Source organism: Lathyrus oleraceus, chromosome 7 (genome assembly GCF_024323335.1).
Source record: "Lathyrus oleraceus cultivar Zhongwan6 chromosome 7, CAAS_Psat_ZW6_1.0, whole genome shotgun sequence".
NCBI classification, from domain to species: Eukaryota; Viridiplantae; Streptophyta; class Magnoliopsida; order Fabales; family Fabaceae; genus Lathyrus; species Lathyrus oleraceus.
The window spans coordinates 8,850,863-8,871,437 of NC_066585.1; the positions used below are offsets into that span (position 1 = coordinate 8,850,863).

The 20,575-nt window shown below is 32.9% G+C and overlaps 1 protein-coding gene and 1 long non-coding RNA gene across 2 annotated transcripts in view; both read left to right on the forward strand.

The window, feature by feature from the left end:
- The window catches only part of LOC127103804 (argininosuccinate lyase, chloroplastic), a 63,538-nt gene that overhangs the window by 13,810 nt on the left and 29,153 nt on the right, over positions 1-20,575 (forward strand). The window lies entirely within an intron of this gene.
- On the forward strand, positions 9,113-9,627 carry LOC127103808 (uncharacterized). The gene is made up of 2 exons (XR_007794798.1): positions 9,113-9,209; positions 9,294-9,627. It is a non-coding gene; the product is annotated as an uncharacterized LOC127103808 (long non-coding RNA).

A 20,575-nucleotide genomic window follows, 5' to 3' on the forward strand; every position in this document is an offset into this window, starting at 1 on the left:
GTTAACCGGTTACCCACCGAGCGTTAACCGGTTACTTGCTTGAAAATCTGCGCAGGAATTTGTTTCTTTTTTATGTTAACCGGTTACTCACCGAGCGTTAACGGGTTACTTGCTCTCTTTGTTTTAACCGGTTACTCACCAAGCGCTAACCGTTACCACTGTTTGAAAAATGAAAAATTGAGATTTTAAAAGTTGTATTCATTGGTATGAAATCTAATTGTGTGTATTTGATATTTAGCCTATATTTGGGATGATATATTGTTATGAATGTGTATGTGTACCATGGTGGATAATTCATAGAGTTGAATTATGTTGATGTGGAATGTTAAGATGGTAGAGATGATCTTAATTGCATATGTGTTGATATGTGTGCATTCATTCATGGCATGGTCGGCTTCATAATGAAAGCGGTGAAACGGTGGGTTCACATGGTAGCACACGTTGATCCTTAATTGGAAATAGGCGTGGTAGATGTAGCACACGTAGATCCTTAATTGGAATAGGCGTGGTAGATGTAGCACACGTTGATCCTTAATTGAAATAGGCGTGGTAGTAGACGGTGATCTTTAATTGGAAATAGACATAGCACACGTTGATCCTTAATTGGAAGTAGGCGTGGTAGTGGCTTTGATCTTGTCCGGATCGGAAGCGTGGCTTGGATTCTAGATATTGAATCAGAAAGCGGTGAAACGTTGGGTTCACATTGAGGTACCGCATACATGGAGTCACATGTTTTGCATTGATTCACATTAGAGTTATGTGATAATTGAATGTATGTATTGATGTGATTGTGATGTGTGTTCGAGATATGGTAATTGAATTTGGTGATGTTTGGATGCATAACTTGGTGAAATATGTGATTATGTGATAATTGTGGTTATGTGTATATTTGAGAATATAGCATTGAATTTTAAAATTAACTCCTTGAGTTTTGATGTATGTTTGAAACATATGAAATAAATGTGGATTAATGTTATTGACATGATGATACGAGGTGTGATGAATTCCGTTAATTGTTGATTTAATTATTGTGCCTGATTATACTTTTTCATAATGATTTGAATTCTCACCCTTTCTGTTTGAATGTTACCTTTACATGGGTATCGTGCAGATACTCCAGAGTAGTATTGTTGAAGTAAGTGGACGGTAGCTCGCTCGACATTAGCCGGAGAGTTTTCGTATTTTAGTTTGAAGACTAGGTAATGAGTCAAGGCTCTGGTCATGTAACACTGGGTAGATTAGTAGTATTGAACTCATATCTTATTTGGATATGCATTATGTTATTACTTGATTTATTTTATCTTGAGGTGATTATTGAGAGATGATCATGGTATGGGACATGGATCATGTTATGAAATACATGAGTATTCATTATTTTCCGCTGCGAACGCATATTCTTGGATATTCATGATAATTGAAATGTGTTATTTTATATGACCAGGTGTATTGTATATCGATGATGAATGACGTTGGTTTTTGAAAGCTTTTAGTTTTTGAAAACGTCGATGTGATGCTCTTTTGTTTATATGTGTGCTTATTTACTCTGATTATATGTTAAGTATTTTGGGGTAGAATAAGGGGTGTTACATTAGTGGTATCAGAGTCTGGTCGACCAGTTGGTCAATAGTCGTTAGGGTTTTCCATTCCGTGGTATTTGATTTGTGTATCTGACACAATCGATACTGTTTGTTCGGGCTATTCAGGACGATGGTTGCAGGCAGGAATGACGATGCAATTCCTGAGGCGCAGAGGATGTTGGCTGAATCCATGGGTCAGATCCATCAAGCGAATGCTGGTAACCGAAACGGAGATGATGATGAATTCCGTGTTTTGGGGAGATTCCAGCGGAACAATCCTCTTGTTTTTGAGGGTGAGCATGCACCTGAGAAAGCTCAAGCTTGGCTGAAGGCAATTGAGAAGATCTTCAGAGTCATGAACTGTACAGATGCTCAGAAGGTGCAGTTTGGTACCCATATGCTTGAGAAGGAAGCTGAAGATTGGTGGAATAACACTCTTCAGAGGTTCGAAGAAGACATCATTGAGGTTACTTGGGCTCTTTTCCATGATGTCTTCTTGGAGAACTATTTTCCGGAAGATTGTCGTGGGAAGAAAGAGGTGGAGTTCCTAGAATTGAAGCAAGGAAATGGTACTGTTGCGGAATATGATATCAAAAAGGCCATTGGTTACCAAGTATTGTCCTCATTACAATACTGCTAATGCTGAGAGATCTAAATGCTTAAAGTTTGTGAATGGCTTGAGACATGATATCAAGGAGGCCATTGGTTACCAACAGATTACTCGTTTTGCGGAGTTGGTTAACAAGAGTCGGATTTATGATGAGGATAGTAGGGAGAATGCTTCTGTCTACAAGAGTTTGAAGGGGAAAAACCAAGATCGTGGGAAACCGTATGATGACAGAAGGAGACAATCTGGTTTTGGAAAGAAGCCAAGTGGGGGAGGATCTTCTACTCCACTTAAGTGTTTCAAATGTGGCGTTGAAGGTCATCGTGCTACGGATTGTAGTAGGGATCCTGTGACGTGTTTCAATTGTGGTAAGAGTGGTCACAGAGCAAACCAGTGTGGAGTTGGTTCGAGCGTGACTTGTTTCAACTGTGGTGAGAAAGGTCACATTAGTACCAAATGTGATAAGCCGAAGAAGGAGCAAGCGAAAGGAAAGGTGTTTGCATTGTCTGGTGCGGAGGCCACAACCAATGATAGGCTAATCCAAGGTACGTGCTTTATTAATGGTACACCTTTGATTGCCATTATTGATACCGGTGCAACACATTCTTTCATTTCTTTGGATTGTGCTAAGAGATTGAATCTTATATTATCTGATATGCGTAGAAGTATGGTTATTGATACACCTGTTATGGGTTCTGTTTCTACTTCCTATGCGTGTTTGAATTGTCCGTTGAGTATCTTTGGTAGGGATTTTGGAATTGATTTAGTTTGTCTTCCTTTAGAGAAACTTGATGTGATTTTGGGTATGAATTGGTTAGAAGTTAATCGGGTGTATATCAACTGTTTCGAGAAGACGGTTATTTTTCCTGAGGTTGGTGCTCAGGAAGATTGGTGTGTGTCTGCTAAGCAAGTTGATGAATCGGTGCAAGATGGTGCAGAGTTGTTTATGTTGTTGGCAACTTTGGATATTCGTGAGAAGAAGACGATTGAAGAATTGCCAATAGTTTGTGAGTTTGCGGAGGTATTTCCGGAAGATATAAGTGATTTACCGCCGGAACATGAGGTTGAGTTTTCGATTGATTTAGTCCCTAGAACTAGTCCTGTATCGATGGCTCCCTATAGAATGTCTGCTTCTGAGTTGAAAGAGTTGAAGAGTCAACTTGAAGACTTACTCGAGAAGAGGTTTATTCGTCCTAGTGTGTCGCTGTGGGGTGCACCTGTTCTGTTGGTCAATAAGAAAGAAGGTTCTATGAGATTATGTGTTGATTATAGACAACTGAATAAAGTGACGATTAAGAACAAGTATCCACTTCCGAGGATTGACGATCTGATGGATCAGCTGGTTGGAGCTTGTGTGTTTAGCAAAATTGGTTTGAGGTCTGGGTATCATCAGATTCGTGTAAAGGCTGAGGATATACAAAAGACTGCTTTTAGGACAAGGTACAGTCACTACGAGTACTCCGTGATGCCTTTCGGTGTGACTAATGCACCTGGTGTATTTATGGAGTATATGAATAGAAATTTTCATGATTATCTGGATAAGTTTGTTGTTGTGTTCATCGATGATATATTGATTTATTCCAAGAGTAAAGAGAATCATGCCGAGCATTTGAAGGTTGTGTTATCGTGTTGAAAGAGAGGAAGTTGTTTGCTAAGCTCTCTAATGTGAGTTTTGGTTGAGTGAAGTAAGTTTTCTTGGACATGTGATTTTGAGTGGTGGTATTTCTGTGGATCCTACGAAGATTGAGGCTGTATCTTAGTGGGAAGCTCCTAAGTTTGTTGCTGAGATTCGAAGTTTCCTTGGTTTGGCTGGTTATTATAGGAAGTTCATTGAAGGATTTTCTAAGTTGTCGTCACCATTGACGCAGTTGACTAGGAAAGGTCAAGCTTTCATTTGGACTTCGTAGTGTGAAGGGAATTTTCAAGAGCTTAAGAGAAGATTGACTACGGCTCCTATATTGATTTTACCGGATCCGTTAGAAACTTTCGTTGTGTATTGTGATGCTTCTTTGTATGGTTTGGGAGGTGTTTTGATGCAAAAAGGGCAAGTGGTAGCTTATGCTTCAAGGCAACTTAAAGTTCATGAGAGGAATTATCCTGACGCATGATTTAGAGTTGGCCGCCGTTGTGTTTGTGTTGAAGCTTTGGAGACATTATTTGTTTGGATCGAGATTTGATGTGTTTAGTGATCACAAGAGTTTGAAGTACTTGTTCGATCAGAAAGAATTGAATATGAGGCAAAGGAGATGGTTGGAATTCTTGAAAGATTATGATTTTGGTTTGAATTATCATCCTAGAAAGGAGAATGTTGTAGCTGATGCATTGAGTAGGAAGTCATTGCACATGTCTATGTTGATGATTCGAGAGTTTGAATTGTTGGAGCAATTTAGAGATTTGAGTTTGGTTTGTGAAGCGACGTCTTCGTGTGTTAAGCTTGGTATGTTGAAGCTTACGTGTGGCATTCTTGACGAAATTAGAGAAGGTCAGAAGTCAGATTTGAAATTAGTTGATGTTATGACATTGATTAATCAAGACAAAGGTGGTGACTTTAGGATTGATGAGAATGGTATCATGAGGTGTCGTGATCGAGTTTGTGTTCTGGATGTTGCGGATTTGAGAAAGAGGATTCTTGAGGAAGGGCATAGAAGTGGTTTGAGTATTCATCCTGGTGCTACTAAAATGTATCAAGACTTGAGAAAGATGTTTTGGTGGCAAGGTATGAAGAAGGATGTCGCGGAATTTGTGTATTCATGTTTGACTTGTCAAAAGTCAAAGATTGAACATCAAAAGCTGTCTGGTTTGATGCAACCGTTATCTATTCCCGAGTGGAAGTGGGATAGTATCTCTATGGATTTTGTTTCGGATTTGCCGAGAACATCGAGTAATTGTGAGGCGATTTGGGTCGTTGTGGACAGGTTGACGAAATGTGCTCATTTTATTCCGATGAGGATGGACTATTTGATGGAGAGACTTGCTAAGTTGTACATCGAAAGGATTGTGTGTTCGCATGGTATTCCGTCGAGCATTGTTTCGGATAGAGATCTGAGGTTCACTTCGAGATTTTAGAAAGGTTTGCAAAGTGCTTTGGGTACGAAGTTGCGTTTGAGTTTGGCATATCATCCGCAAACTGATGGTCAAACGGAGAGGACTATTCAGTCACTTGGAGATCTTTTAAGGTCTTGTGTTTTGGAACAAGGAGGAAATTGGAATAATTTCTTGCCTTTGATCGAGTTTACGTATAACAACAGTTTCCATTCGAGTAATGGAACGGCACCTTTTGAGGCTCTTTATGGTAGAAGGTGTAGAACTCCTTTATGTTGGTACGAATCGGGAGAGAGTGCTGTGGTTGGACCCGAGTTGATTCAAGAGACTACAAATAAGATTAAGATGATTCAAGAGAAGATGAAGGCTTCTCAGAGTCGTCAAAAGAGTTATCATGATAAGAGGAGGAAAGCTCTTGAGTTTGAGAAAGATGAGCATGTGTTTCTTCGAGTTACGCCAATAACAGGTGTTGGTAGAGCTTTGAAGTCGCGTAAGTTGACGCCGCGTTTCATTGGTCCTTATCAGATTTCCGAGAGGGTAGGTGAAGTGGCATATCGGATTGCATTACCACCGTCACTTTCTAATCTTCATGATGTGTTCCATGTGTCTCAATTGAGAAGGTACATCGCGGATCCATCGCATGTTGTTCCATTAGATGATGTTCAAGTGAGGGATAATTTGACGGTCGATACATCACCTATGCGAATTGAAGATCGAGAAGTGAAGAAGCTTCGTGGTAAGGAGATTTCTTTGGTGAAAGTGATATGGGCGGAGTCGCCAATGGCAATTTACTTGGGAACTCGAGGATAAGATGAAGGAATCGTATCCGGAGTTGTTCGTTTGAGGTAAATTTTTTAGGCCGAAAATCTTTTAAGTGGGGGAGAGTTGTAACAACCCAATTTTTAGTATTGTTTCTTATATTATTATTATTATATTTATTTATTTATTTGGAGTGTTAAGTAATTAATTGGTTGTTAGTAGTATAATAATTGATTATATTAATTAATTTGTGTGTTAATTAATTATTTAGTTGATATGAGATATAATTAAATAATTATATTAATAACTTAGTGTGTATGTTGGTTGATTTAAATTATTTGAATTAAATAGAGATATTTAAATATTAGGTTTTATTGGGCCTATTAATTAAATTAGATGTATTATGCTTTAAACCCAAATAGAATACTAATATAAATAGTAAGAGGAGAGGGAGAATATGATTCATTTGATCATTTGACAAAAATAGAGAAAGAGAAGAGGAAAAGTAAGGAGAAAAGGGGAAGAACTAAAGAGAAGCTAGGGTTTCCATCAAATTGAAGAGGTAAGGGGGGAATCCTTATTATTATGGGTTAGTATGATTGGGTCAATGGGTAGAAACATGTGTAGGTTGAAATCCTTAAATTGCATGGTTTTGGAATTGTTAGGTATTGATGAATATTCTCGATTTTTGGTGATTGAATTATGTTAAAATTGTAAACTAATGTTATATTGTATGAGTCATAATTTTCTGAACGTGTAGCTTTTTACGGAATCGAAATCGGAGGTCCGAAGGTCCTCAAACGATGAAAAACATAGAAAATTCTGATTCTGTTTTACGTTAACCGGTTACCCACCGAGCGTTAACCGGTTACTTGCTTAAAAATATGTGATTCTGTTTTTGTGTTAACCGGTTACCCACCGAGCGTTAACCTGTTACTTGCTTAAAAATCTGTTGATTCTGTTTTTGTGTTAACTGGTTACCCACCGAGCGTTAACCGGTTACTTGCTTGAAAATCTGCGCAGGAATTTGTTTCTGTTTTATGTTAACCGGTTACTCACCGAGCGTTAACCAGTTACTTGCTCTATTTTGTGTTAACCGGTTACTCACCAAGCATTAACCGGTTACGACTATTTGAAAAATGAAAAATTGAGATTTTAAAAGTTGTATTCATTGGAATGAAATCTAATTATGTGTATTTGATAATTAGCCTATATTTGTGAATGATATATTGTTATGAATGTGTATATGTACCATTGGTGGATAATTCATAGAGTTGAATTATGTTGATATGTGGAATGTTAAGATGGTAAAGATGATCTTAATTGCATATGTGTTGGTATGTGTGCATTCATTCATGGCATGGTTGGCTTCATAGTGGAAGCGGTGAAACTGTGGGTTCACATGGTAGCACACGTTGATCCTTAATTGGAAATATGCGTGGTAGATGTAGCATACGTTGATCCTTAATTGGAAATAGGCGTGGTAGATGTAGCACACGTTGATCCTTAATTGGAAATATGCGTGGTAGTAGACGGTGATCCTTAATTGGAAATAGACGTAGCACACGTTGATCCTTAATGGAAATAGGCGTGGTAGTGGCTTTGATCTTGTCCGGATCGGAAGCGTGGTTTGGATTTTAGATATTGAATCGGAAAGCGGTGAAACGTTGGGTTCACATTGAGGTACCGCATGCATAGAGTCACATGTCTTGCATTGAGTCACATTAGAGTTATGTGATAATTGAATGTATGTATTTATGTGATTGTGATGTGTGTTCGAGATATGGTAATTGAATTTGGTGATGTTTGGATGCATAACTTGGTGAAATATGTGATTATGTGATAATTGTGGTTATGTGTATAGTTGAGAATATAGCATTGAATTTTAATATTAACTCCTTGAGTTTTGATGTATGTTTGAAACATATGAAATAAATGTGGATTAATGTTATTGACATGATGATACGAGGTGTGATGAATTCCGTTAATTGTTGATTTAATCATTGTGCCTGATTATACTTTTTCATAATGATTTGAATTCTCACCCTTTCTGTTTGAATGTTACCTTTACATGGGTATCGTGCAGATACTCCAGAGTAGTATTGCTGAAGTAAGTGGACGGTAGCTCGCTCGAGATTAGCCGGAGAGTTTCCGTATTTTAGTTTGAAGACTAGGTAATGAGTCAATGCTCTGGTCATGTAACACTGGGTAGATTAGTAGTATTGAACTCATATCTTATTTGGATATGCATTATGTTATTACTTGGTTTATTTTATCTTGAGGTGATTATTGAGAGATGATCATGGTATGGGACATGGATCATGTTATGAAATACATGAGTATTCATTATTTTCCGCTGCGAACGCATATTCTTGGGTATTCATGATAATTGAAATGTGTTATTTTATATGACCAGGTGTATTGTATATCGATGATGAATGATGTTGGTTTTTGAAAGCTTTTAGTTTTTGAAAACGTCGATGTGAGGCCCTTATGTTTATACACGTGCTTATTTACTCTGATTATATGTTAAGTATTTTGGGGTAGAAAAAAGGGTGTTACACCATACACATTGGCGCCTCTTCATGAGGCCCAATGCATGTGCGCCAATGCATCTGGCGCCTCTTCTTACTAATTCTCTCTTGGATTATCCGAATAAGATATCGATGTCTATAAAATCTCTAAAGACGAATAATAACAATAAAAAAAATTAAAAATACTATAATGCCGCCAACTGCAATCAAGTAGATGTAGAAAGGAGGATTTGAGGATTTGCTCGTGAAAAAACAAAAGAATTTAACAGGTACTTAGTACTACATATTTGGTGTGATGCTTTGTCATTCCTCGGCTGATTTTAAACAATTCCACAATTTTTATGCCTATTTATTTATTTTAAACGGCACTTAGTAATAGACAATGTGAATTATGAGGAAGAAACTTACCACCCATGTCTCCCTTTGAAAGCTGATTAGGATCATAGTTGGCCATTTAAAGTCTCCCTTTGAAAGCTGATTAGGATCACAGTTGGCCATTTAAAGTTCTTTGCTCATTGTGATGAAATTTTGACCCATTTTATCCAGTTGAAAAACCATCTTATCTTGTTTCAACATCTTGTGTTGGTTATTATAGTGCCGCCTTAGGGAAAGGTTGATTCCAATGGCGTCTGTGCTGCATTTTTGGAGGAGCGGTTAAACATGGGTCTGAACTTCATTCTTTCTGCCGAGGTCAGAGCGCTTTCCTTTGTTCATATACGTTTTATCAGATTATTCATCATTCTTTGACATGATTTTCATATTTACTTATTGCAGCTTGATCACAAGAAAAAAGACTACAAATTTGGATTTGGTTTGACTGTTGGAGAATAAAATAGCATGACTAGAGCTGTATTTCCTTTTACATTAGCCAGCCTAGCCTAGCAAGTTTTCTTGCTTCATTTTACTTGTTGGAGATTTTTCTTTTTGGGAAAAAGAAACACAGGAGGAATATATCATTTGTGTCGGCAAACATCATTTAATCTACAAGTTGGCCTAAAAATACTTCAAATTTGTTGCCATGTTTTCCCTGGAGGGAGATGTAAAGTGATAATAGATGACCATGCATATTATAAGATTCATTTCAACATAATGCTCATGTTTGCTAATATCTTTCGATTTCTCAAGAGCGATGACTTAAAAAAGTCCTTGCATAATTTGGTGATTATGTTTACCATTTGGATGTTTTCACAGATTCATACTAATCAAACTTAATAAAGCGATTTGGATGTTTTTGCAGATTCATACAAGAGTTTTATTATGTAAAAATAATCAAATTAGTAAAGCGATTAATACTGATATCTAGTATTCATAAGAAGGCTCTAGATACCACTCAAATACGCCGATTAAGCACATGCTCTTGTTGAAATTCGAATCCATAATATATTGAATGGAAAATGTTGTGGACTATATATACATACATATATATATAAATAAAAGAGCACTAAGATCCATCTTCATTTTGAGTTTTTAAATGAGATTTATTTACTTTTTTATATTATATTACACCTTTTTATTTTCTAAACAACTTTTCTATATCTTTTGAATATTCATACAACTCAACAAAAACTCAAATGAATTCCATCAAATCCTATAATATATTCCATATTTATATTATATAAAAAATATAATTGAAACAATTTAATTCAAATATATTAAAAATTATACTTTTAATATATATATATCTATATATATATATATATAATATATATATATATATATATATATATATATATATATATATATAATTAAAAGAACTTAAAATAAATTACTAGTACAAAATGCAAAAAATATTATATTAAAAATATTTTTCAATAATTGTTATTCTTCTACCCATAATGTTTTCATATATGTTTTATCAAGTTGATTGATTTAGTAAATGCCAATTGTTTTTCTTTATACCGAATATTGAATTATAGAGGTAATTCTAAAAGAAAAACAACTTGTTTCGTTTTGTCTGGTTGACAAGATATCGAACGTATACTTTTTTTTATATTTTTATTTATTTTAATATGTTTTTTGTTTTCAATTTTAATTAAGATTCGATATATTTATATATGTTTTTATGAAATCTATAACATTAATTTTGTTTTTTAATTCACATGTTCAATTATAAACAATTTAATGAATGGAATGACTAGTGTTTACATCCTCTAATACAAGTGTAAATGTTTAAACGGAAAGTAGTTAGCATTTATATTCTCGTCGATAAATTAATATTTATCTATTATATTTATTTTACACTATCAATAAATCAAAATTGTCCAGTAAATATGTGTTAATGTAATATTTACATATAATAAATAAAAATGGTTCATAACATGACTTTCAAGGTACTTATATTAAAAGTAAAATATTACGAATATATAATTTAATATATATAATATTAATTAATTTTATATATTATTATATTCATTCTCAAACACTAGAACACTTTTTTTTACCATAATATAAATTCTTTTACATTAATATTAAATATAAAATATTACATTAATATACTCAAATCTTTGCCCTACAAATGGGGCAGGTAAGAGCCATTTTTAATAAATATTGGGGCAGACAATTTTTATGAAATGCATGCCCGCATGGTAAAGTATGAATTATTTCTCCATCTTCAAACTCGTACACACATATCATACACTGATTTTCAGTGTGTTGGAGCGGGATGGATGAGTCAAACGTTGACTCATTGATTCTCTCTTGGATGATCCGAACAAGATATCGGCGTCTATAAAATCTCCAAACACGAGTAATAATAATAAGAAAAATAACAAATATTATTAAAGTAGCAATTCCTATCAAGATGGCGTAGAAAGGATAATTTTGTGTTCCTGAAAAAGTAAAAGAATTTAACTTAAATATAAAAGACAATTCTATTGAATTGTAGAAACATAAATAAAAAATTACAATTATAACGAGAATACCTGCCATGCTAAAATTGACGGAAAGAAATCTTCAAAAATCAATAATTTGGCATTAAATATATATATCAACATATTATAAATATTAAGGGTGACAAATATTTGATACATGTGTGGTGGACGAAATTAAGTATGTATAACCAGACAATCTTAAACCTTACATTGGTATCTTCAAAGAATATGTTGGAGTGAGGTCGGCGAAATTAATGAAAAATATGAAAGTGTAATGTTTCGCAACCAACTATAACAAATTAGATGTGAAAATAGCTTGGGAGATAGTATGTAGAAAATATAATGATATTATGCTTACAAAGTTGTAAGTTGCATGATGATGAATGGTGTAATGGACTAGTTTTATAGCAAATTGGCTTACCGTATTTCACTAAATTTCTTTATAGGATTATTTGTTTTAAAAATTTAATTATGCTATTATGAGACATTTTTATCACATGAATTATTTGTCCATTATTTTCAATCTTTTTACTCAAATGCAAAACAAGTTACTTTCATAAAAATAAATAGATTTTGAGAATACATGCTAATAGCTAGCAAGGAACCACTGCAACTTATTAATTGGACAAAATGCATAACAATTATTTGTGAGAAGCATATTCGTAGAGGACCACTTACCTACCAAAATATGAAAGCATGCTTAATAAACTCACTACCTCTAAAATAGATAGAAAGTTTGGTATCATATGGTATTAGGTATCATAAGCTACATTGCTACTAGATTAAAAGTTGGATTTTCTTTTGTTTCTATTCATTTTCCATCTTAAAATTTGAGAATAAAATTCAATCGTTGCAATAAGTAAGCAAACACTTCATATACATTTATTATGCATTTTGACGAAAATAATCAATAAATAGAACACTTACACTATTTTGGTTATTATTAATCCTATTTTACTATTTTTGTTCACATGATTTTCTAACAAAAATAATTCAATAGCTAAAATGACTATTTAAAATAAATTTATAACGAAAATAGTTAATAAAGAGATATATTTGTAACAACTAATATATTAATAAACACAATATTCCATCTTTCAAAACATGTCTTACATTATTAGATAAGATTTGATTATTGTGATTTATAATTTTTATTATAAAATTATTAATAACTACAAATATTAAAAATTAATATGTAGTCACTTAATTTATAAAAAATAAATAATAAAATAGAAATAGAAAATAAAATACTTAAATAATAATTTTTATAAATCTATTGTATATTTTATTAATTATTTACTCACTTATATTGTCAATTTTAAATTTAGTAATTGATTACAACAAACACATTGAAGAACTTATACACAATTTTGTTCATTATAATTTTGTTCATTCATTATAATTTTGTTCATTAATAGAGCTTGTAGACTATAATCAACACCTACAAAATAATAGGAAATTATCTTAACAATTGGGAAAGACTATATAATACATAATGATTTAGGATCTTTCATCTTTGAGAAAAATAATTATATTTTTTGTCAGTTAAAAAAATATACATATTTATGTATTTTTACGTGTCTCGTGCTACTTTATATAATTTTATTTAATTATCAATAAAATCTTAAATTCTATGTGATCACTTATGTCACTAATAGTGATTAAGTGATATATCATTTAAATTGATTGAATAATATTCTAAAAGTCAACTGCTTATAACTATAAATGAACTATCGGTGCATGGCCAAAACTGAGCAATTTTTTTTTTATTTCTACAATCTATACATATGTACCTACAACCTTTTATATGTTGCAATTTACATGATAATGATAAACCACATGAACAACTAACACTTTCTTTTTTCATTGTACTCATCATACTTTGTTTTTATAATTAAATTTCTTAAACAAAAACCCACTTATACTAACCATATTTTATACAAACCATATTGATATATTGCCAGAAGATCATAAAGCTTATTGTGATATTTTAACAAAGAAAGGTACATTTATAATTTTAACATGAGATATTGTTCCATTATATTCACTATTTGGAGACAGTTGGAATTATATAACTCAACCAGAAATTACATCCCCTATAAAAGTCCTGAATAATCAAAGTAACCTAGAAATACTACTATATTCATTAAATACATTTATAATTCTAAATAATCTAAAATGACTTTTTCACTGAATACCAAATAAATGAACTATGGCATAATCATCACTGAATACCAAATAAATGAACTATAGCATAATCATCACTGCTTAATGTAATTCTAAATAAAATCTAAAATGACTTTTTCAGTGACCTTGTTTCCATCTTGATTAGTTACATTAAAAAATGAAAGGAAAAAAAACATTAAAACTGAAATACATGTTTCCCGTGTCACCACAAAATTTTCAACAAAAAATAATACATATTTTACACCAAAAGTAAAACAAAAATCAATCATAATGGAAAAAAAGGAAAAGAAACTACTAAGTCATCAACCTTCACTCCAACTCCAAATGCCACTATAATAATAATCAAATATTCGAAATTGATGTTCTTTAGCCTTTACAAAGCGAGTTTTATAAAGAAATATCCAACATAATATATCTATATCTATACATCACTTATATGCAATGTATTGCCATATGCATTACCAACATTGAATTGAGTGTCAACTGACATTTTCTAAAACTACCAATAAATTAGCATTTCATGTAAAAATTAATTAAGTTTAAATTTTTCTAAGTGGTAAACATTACATAAATCCATTGAGTGAATGAGACGCAACTATGTGTTTTTAGAATCAAGAGTCGGTAAGTGTAATAACTTCATAGAATACCTTTGTGTTTACCTATAAAGATACTAAGCATATATCGATATGTTGTTCCAACAACCATTCTCATACTTCTCAAGCTACAACCTATCATCAAAATGGAATCAATTAAAATTAGATTCATATTTTTGAATACAAAAGGAGTAAAAAAAAGCAAGCAAATTGGATGTCTCATAATAGATCAATTTAGAAGAAGAACAAAACTTTAAGAATAGGAGTCATCAAACAAATTGATGCTTTATTAGTTCCTTTATCCCCTCAACTTCACCTATTGATGCTTGAATGTTCCACCAATGCAGTACCATACTATCTTAAATCCATATGTATATTAGTATATACTTGATTATCATCGCAAAATCCCAAAAACGGATCAACCTGATTATATTAAGTACACATTAGTTAAGATGTTTTCTTTGGAGAAAGCATATAACATGGCTTCCAGACCAACATTGAGTAATAATAAAGATTAATCACTCACTTTAGATTTTGCTAATAAAATGTGCCCGTCATTCAATATATTTTCCAGGAAAATATCAAATCCCAGCGGATAATAGAAACATAGACCTCATTATTTTAGGTTCTAAAACATTATATTTTTAAAGATTAAAATAATCAGAATGATGATTAAAACAATCAAAATAATCAGGGTGAATGTGCAAAGAAAAACTACATGTGCAAAACAATTGGTGTCAATATGAATGAATGAGCTATAACTTCTATATTTGAAGGCATGTTAGTAGGAAGGTTGACATGAATCCAAAAGGCAGAAATGAAACTATGAACACGAAATGTGCATCACACTTTGTTTTAGAAAATCCCCATTGAAGGTAAAGATGGAAACCGTGAAAACATCAAAGATGACTACGAGAAAAAAAAAGTGAGACAAGGGATTACCTTACAAAAAATGGGAAGAATTCAGCCGAGACCTTCCATCGAAGACGTCTGTAATACGTATACAAAATCAAAAACGAAAAATAATTAGGCGGAAACCTTTCATCAGAAACATGGTGAGCAAAACCAGGCATTCTACTATGATTTCTACAACTAACACTATAGCTACGAATAAGTTTCTCACTAACCGATTCACTCCCTTGTTCATTAACAACCCTCCTAAGCTTCTGTCAAGACTCGGCAATCGGCTTATTAACAACATCACCAGAAACAAATTCTTTCTCTCCCAACTTATCTTCCTTTCTCCTCTGTATTAATCCCAATTTATTCCACAACTTGCCCCATTTGTGAAACTTGTTCGGCCCCTTTTGATCAACTCCAATTTCAACATCACAGGCTTCCTTAGAAGAAAGACGTTGTAGTACAATTAGAATGAACAATACCATTGTTCTTAGGATTCAGATTAGCACCCCTCAAATCTTCCTCAATGATCAAGACTTTTGCACCAAAGAATAACTCGGTTGTGGCCGGTGAAACCTTGGCATTAGATATCACTCTCAATTCATCGACATCTCCAATCACCATTGATTTCCTACGAGAATTTGACCTATCAAAACTTCTCCTTCTCCGAACTGAATAATAATGCTTTGTCTGATCTGAATCACCAGGATAATGCTCTCCACCACCACCACCACCACTTTCCAAATTCACCACCTCTTCTTCTTCTTCCTCAACCAAAACCTTATCACAATGAATAGAAACCATAGGGGAAAACCTCGGACACGCTTTCCCAATCAAATAACCATCCCAAGAAGCCCGAGGTGCATCGAATGAAAACCTCGAATCATCCACAGATAACCTAGGATCGGTATCACATGATCTTCTTCCCAATGATAAACCATACTCTCCAACTTCCAATTGCGTCTCTCTAAAATTCTTGTCCTACGCTTCTCAACCTCCCTGTTCGTCAAACCAACACCATTGCCGATGACAGAACCATCGCAAGCACTACCGCTTCTCTTCAACTTCTGTTTCCACAAGCATTCAAACAATGAACATAGAAAATAATGCGTATTCATTTATCATGTAAAGAGATGAAAAATATAGAGAATACTTACACTGAATCCAAATGAGGATCAAACAACTGCTGGAGGAAGATGGAAGAAAAAATAGTTAAAAGGTGACTTGATAATGCTATGACTTAACCGCAAGGAAAATTGCTTCCTTCTCTCTCTAAATTTTGCTACTTTCTAAAGCTGAAGTTCAATTTTCTCAGTTTGAGAATCCAAACCCTGTGACCTACCCAATATCCTCCCTCAACAGCATATAATTCACACTCATGCTTGAGTTTTCTCCATTTCTACAATCATTACTTCAAAAGCAGATCATTCATTTGAAGTTTTCGTGATAGGTTCCATCTCCATTTCACTAACATTGTGCCTCTCATTTTCATGATCAGTATCTTCAACGTTTTCGGGAAAAGGATTGCCCGTCTGCAGAAAGTTCGGGTTCTGGTTCAAAGGCAGAAGATAGCGGAACTATAGGCTTTAGTGTTTCACTTACAGGTGGCTTATACTTTACAATCATTTCATCAGAAGGAATTGGTTCGTCATCTCGGCTACTGTGGTCCCACATATTCCCTTGTTCTGCAAAACGCCAGTTATTTTCCTTAGGGTGAAGCAGCTGAGCCAGGAATCCGGGGCATTGTATGACCATGAGCAAGAACGATATCATTTGTTGTTGATGCTTCTCCATTCCATCCAGACGATCACTCAATAGAAGCAACTTACTCAGAGGATTCAAGGTGCTTCTTAGTTTAACCAACTCCTGTGTCAGGGTTTTTCTATCCGATTTGAGATTCTCCCCTTGTTTCCACAGGCTAGAATTAATCGCTTCTAGTGAGGGTTCATCAGAATTAATCAAGAAATTATAATTATCCAAAATTGATAGAAAACATAAACACAATTCTGCAATTAAAGTAGAAGAATCAAGAAAATCATGACCTAAAAAACGGGAAGATATATATATATATATATATATATATATATATATATATATATATATATATATATATATATATATATATATATATATATATATATATATATATATATATTCTATATTGGAAAGGAATAAATGCGATTGTTTGTTATTACAGCTGGGGAATCAGTGGAACCCTAGATCTTATTAAATCAACAAATTTAAGATCAATTCTGAATTTAGACCGCTAAAAAAATGAAACAGCGATGATGATGATGAAAGATTGGGATGGAGAAAGAAATGGGAATGGATGAGTTTATGGGAATTTTTGCAGAGATCCACACGATTTTGGAGGGAGAAAAACAAATAATAGTGGATTTTCACCGGAAAAATACTGATATTTTTTTTACTTTACTTATGTACAGTATATTTTTATTTTGACCAAACTTGTGTATTTTAATGAAAAAATGCTAAACTTGTTTTTGGTCAAGTATGAAATTATTATATTAACATGTGTATTTATTTATTTTGACCAAACTTGTGTATTTTAATGAAAAATGATTTTTTTTAAAGTCTAAAAGTATTATTTTAAAATGTGTATATTTGATTTTTTAAGAGAAAAAAAATAATTAAATTATTTTTACATTGTCATCATTGACGATGTATCATACCACATCACATTTATATTTTAAAAGAAAAAATAATTTAATAGACTATTACTTTTCTATTATCATGTAAAAATTATTTTAGATTATCAATGCATATCTATTAAACCTTTTTTAATTAAAATAATAATTATATTTTAATATTTATAAGTTTTATTGTCTGGTATAATAGTAAAGATTTAAATTTTGAGAGTGTGTTTCTCTCTCTCTCTCTCTCTCTCTCTCTCTCTCTCTCTCTCTCTCTCTCTATATATATATATATATATATATATATATATATATATTATATATATATATATATATATATAATATATATATATATATATATATATATATATATATATATATATATATATATATATATATTAGGTTTTAGTAGTGTTTTATAAAACTAAAAAAAATAATGAGTTATAAGTGTCAACAATTTAATATATTATAAAATATTATTTTAAATATTATTTTTTAGTTGGTTTTAATAAAAACATAAAGATAATACAATGTCGGTGTAAAATATTTTTACACTATTAATTAATAACATTCAATCATGTCATATCAGTATTTTAAAAATAAAAATATAATTTAATAGATATATGTATTTAATTGATTAACAATGTAGAAATCATAAATATTTTTTTCTTTTATAATTATTAAAAATATATCTTTTTGTTTTGTTGATGGCATTTGTTATTACTCTTATAAAAAAGGAAACAATTTTAACAACTAAATAAGTTGTTAAAACAAATTAGTTAACTAGATAAATTATATTATATTTAATATCTCTCCTTAAGTTTGAGCATAGAAAGTATGTCATAATAAAGTAATAGATAAGATTTGGATCAATAGGTTCAATGAAAACGCTGAGAAATTATTGTGTGATAGAAAGAATGTGAAAAAGTTGTTGTTTCTCAAATGAAGTGGGAATCAAGTTCAATATATTTGTGTATTTATAGAAGGGGAAATTGATATCAATATGTTTTATGGACTATTTATCAGAATATAGCATTGTTGTTTGTGAATAAGTAGTTTAAAGCCAATGATACGATTGATAAGTCATCGAAGCTCACATGCACTTGATGTCATTGTTTTGTATTCAAACTGATGATGAACTTTTCAATATAATTTTGAAGGGTAATTCAGTATTTTAGTATTAGTTTTTGTTAAGATTGACCTAGTTAATATAGGTTAGCACTTTTGTCTACGTGACATTATTGTTTGTATATATAAACAGTATAGTCGTCAATAGTTGATAGTGCAATACTGAGTGTGTGCATTATGTACAATGTATGTGCAACCACTTATTGTAATCATTCTGTAATAGTAGTGGAAGTTTATTATTCTCTCACTTCTTCCATCTTCACCTCCTTCATGTTATGCACCAAACATTGGTATCCAGAGATTTAGTTCATATCCACAGGGAAACATGGGTGAACGATGAGATGTTGTGTGGTTGATTTCGTTTCTTGAATTCGTGTTGAATTCCTGATCGGAATCGTAACATAATCACATTCTTGATTTTGTGGGATTGGGAAACACTAATGTTTCGTGAGATCTGAGTGGTTTGCACAAGGTTGAAGATGAACAAAAATGGTAATCTGAATAATAAGCTTCTAGTGTTCGATGGTAATAACTGGAATTGATGGATGATTAAGATGTGTATGCTGTTTGACGCTCAAGATGTTCTTGATCTCGTCAATGATGATTACATTCCGGTTGCACTTCCAGAAAATGAAACGGATGTACAGAGGAATGATCAGCTTGATCTGAGGAAGAAGGACCAGAAGGCGTTGTTCTACATCCATCAGTGTGTGGATGTGAACATGTTTGACAAAATCGCTTATTCGATGATGGAGAAGACTGCATGGGACACACTGGTATGGTGCTACGGTGATGATGCATCCGTGAAGAAGGTAAAGCTTCAGTCTCTCTAAGTAGTATGAGAATCTCGGCATGAAGAACAATGAGAAGGTATCTTACTATATCTCCAGAGTGATTCTTATCACAAATGAGACGAAGTTGTATGGAGAAACTCTCTCTGAAGAAAGTATCATTGAGAAGGTACTTAGATCTCTTACTCCTCAGTCTGATTATATTGTTATAGAAACTGAACATTCTAAGGATCTTAGCACCATGAGAATTGAAGAGCTGTAAAGCAGTCTAGAGGCACAAGAGTTGCGTCTGATTGAGAGAAACTCTGAAATAGAGGTAGAGCAACAGGCTCTGAAAGCAGCTTCTGGTAAGAAATATCAGAAGCAGTCTTGGTGAGAAGCAAGGAAGAGATCTAATGGTGTTTAGAAGTCAGAAACCTCAACTTCTGAAAGGCAAAAGAATGCTTAGAAGGGGAAGGATAAGTATGACAAGAGGAAAGTTCAGTGCTATTGTGGTAAGAAGTTTGGCCACTTCGTTGCTGATTGTTGATCAAACAAGGAAAGGAAGTAAGAAGAAGCAAATGTAGGCCAAGGAGATTCTGATGATGAATTTGTGCTAATGATGGCTTCTGAATCTGATTATGCATATTTGAAGGTGTTTGGTTCTGTTTGTTACAAACATGTTCTAGATACTAAGAGAAAGAAGTTGGATGACAAAAGTCGAGTTATGTTGCTTGTAGGGTACCACAGTACAGGTGCTTATAAGCTCTATTCTCTTGTCAATAACAAGGTTGAATTCAACAGAGATGTAATTATGAAGGAATCATAAGTATGGGGTTAAAGTAAATCTTAATCAAACTCTAGTGTAGAGTTAACCTCTAAAGATACTTTAGAATCTGAAGGTTCTGAAGATGAGTGAGAATCAGAAAATAATTTTGAAGGTAAGCCTGACTCTGA